Consider the following 2,993-nt stretch of genomic DNA (forward strand, 5'->3'; position numbering starts at 1 on the left):
CACATGCCGCGGAGCGGCTGGGCCCGTGAGCCACGGCCGCTGGGCCTGCGCGTCCGGAGCCTTGGCCCCGCAATGGGAGGGGCCACAACGGTGGGGGGCCTGCAAACCAAAAAAAAAAAAAAAAAAAAAAATGTCAAAAACAGAACAAAACAAATCATTCCTAGCTCTTGGCCCAACAGAAGTCGGGCCAAATTTAGCCCAAGGACCATTGTTTGTCAGTTCTGCTCTAGATCATTCATTTTTATTGCTATAGTGTTCTGTTGACTTCACATTCATAAAAAATAAATTTACTAAATATTTACCAGGTTCAAGAAATTCAGTAGATACTACTGTAGGTCTGACACTGATCTACTCTCAAAATATCTACTATGTAAGTAGACAAGATAAGGCGTGTTAACCAATAAGGAGGCAGAAAGTGACCAAGGTCCTAAGAGAGGTTTGCGTGGCCTACCATGAGAGCTAATAGGAGTGAGGCAGGAGAGCTCACTTCACATTGGCACAGTGTTGAGAAAGTGGGCTGTGGAGCTGGGCTGCCTGGATTCCCGTTCTGGCTCCACCATTTACTAGCTCTGTGACCTTAGACAAGTTACTTTACCTCCCTGTTCCTCAGTTTTCTCATCTATAAAATGCAGGTCATAATAATACTGCATAGGTTTGTTGTGGAAATTAGATTGTCATAAAGATTAAATAAGATAGTGCCCATAAAGCACCCAGAAGAGTTCCTGGTTCTTACTTAGCATTACATAAATGTTGGTTTTTATTATTCAAGCTGGAGGATCATGTGAGGCTTTGGAAAGGCAGCATTAAATCAGAGTTTTAAAAGATTGTTATGGTTTGGACATACAGAAGTGGAGAGCAAGGCATTCTAGAACATAGAGCAGTATATAAAAAAGCCCAGAGTAGCAAAGGGTATATGTAGAAAAGGAAAGCAAAGGGCAAATGTAGAAAACTATACATGAATCAAAGGGTAAATAAAGAAGAGAGAGAAATAAATTTAGAAAGGAAGGTTATGGCCAGATCATAAAGAGCCTTGAACACAAGGCTAACAAGTTTAGACTTTGTCCTGTAGGCACTAAGGACTTAGTAAGTTTTATGAACTGGGGACTGACAGGATGCTTCCAGGATCTGGCAGCTGTGGAAGGCAAGTTGAGAGAAGAGAGTCAAGAGTTAGGTTACATCTCCAATAGCCTAGGAAATAGGACCTTGATTAGGGAAAAAGGCAGTGTGCTTTGGCAACTGACTGGATGTGGAGAACAGGGAGGAATTTTAAGAGGCACTACCATGATTTTAAGACTGGGTGACTGGAAGTATGGTGGTGCCATTGTTGAAATGGGGAACACAGATAGAAAGAGAAGGTTTAGCATGGAGAATCATGATTTTGGTCTTTAACCCATAGGGTTTGAGGACTCCATAGGAATTGTCTAATGCAACCGGAGCTAAGAATAAATAGGTCTGTAGACAGAGCTGATGATATAGACTAAATGCTTTGGGTTAATCCTTTTAACAACTCGATATGATAGGTATGTGACTATCCCCATTTTATAGAGGAAGAAACTGAAACCAGGGGAATTTAGGCTAACTCCACAGCTCATCATCAACCACCCCTCTACTGCCTTTGCAGCTGCCCTTTCCAGTGCTTCATCTCAGGACAGTCGCTCAGACCCTTGCTTAGAGGCTGACTATTTGATGCAACTCCAGTAAGCTTAGATTATGTACCTTCTCAGCTTTAGCAAATTAGAAGCAGGTATAAAAGGGATAGGCATAATGACAGCAGGAGAAGTGGCAGCTGAAAACCAGAACCGTTATGGAACCACCACGAGAGCCCCAAAAGCACAGCATTCTGGGGCCATTTGTTAAGGTGGAATAGATTCCTTAACTCAATAGTCCAAGAGGATTGCTTAAGAATAAAGCCTGATTGCTACCAATTCATGTTTATAATAAATCAAGAAAATACTAAGTTTACTTCTGCTTCTTAAGTAAGGACGGCTAGGAAGTTTATAAAATACCTTTAAAAGATTTTCATCTGATATGGATACCTTTTTTTTAATGTTAAAGGAACAGACTCTCAGCACTCTGGGGAACTTCTCTTCAAAAGCGGCTTTCCTGACAGCAGAGGTTTTGATACAATTGTTTTCCCTCTCACTTGTGAGCCCTAGAAGTATGTGAAGGATAACCTGGGCTGTGTAGCTCTGGAGGACCCTCTGCCAGGATTCCCATGCCTATTCACACTATCATTGGTAACCTCCTCTTTTCCTCTCATCTTCCTTCCTCACTGGACTGCTTCTCAGAAAATGGGCAATGAGGAGACGTAGCAGTGTGCTGGGGTCAGAAAGGGTGCTAACGTCCACAGCAAATGCGAGCAAAAGCCTCACTACACAGCACCCAGTGGAAATGAAGGAATAAAACACTCATCCTGTCACTTGTCAGGTGGTAAAGTGACACCAAATGAGGAATAAAAAGACCAGAGTCATCTGGGTCCTAGCTCTGTTGCTTACCAGCCCTGCACTTCCCTGTTTCTATCCTTCTGCCTAGAATGCCCATGCCTTGTGAACTCATCCCTCAAGGCTAGCCTTGGGTCTTGAAAACTCTTTCTGAAATGAAAGTCTGATTAAGTCACTACCCTACTTAAAACTTCAATAGCTTCTTACTGCCTATAGCAGGCATTCATAAACCTTTTGGGCTCAGGACCCCTTCCCACTCTTAAATATTACTGAGGACCTCGAAGAGCTTTTTTATGTGCCGTTTGTTACTTCTAACAATACTTACCATATTACGAATTAAAACTGAGAAATTTCTGAAATTTTATTAATTCATTTAAAATTACAATAAATAGGAAAGGAAATAGTCAATCAAGTCCAGGAAGCACAGAGAGTCCCATACAGGATAAATCCAAGGAGAAACATGCCAAGACACATAATAATCAAACTGTCAAAAATTAAATACAAAGAAAACATATTAAAAGCAGCAAGGGAAAAACAACAAATAACACACAA

This window comes from Physeter macrocephalus, chromosome 3 (assembly GCF_002837175.3).
Source record: "Physeter macrocephalus isolate SW-GA chromosome 3, ASM283717v5, whole genome shotgun sequence".
In the NCBI taxonomy this organism is placed as follows: Eukaryota; Metazoa; Chordata; class Mammalia; order Artiodactyla; family Physeteridae; genus Physeter; species Physeter macrocephalus.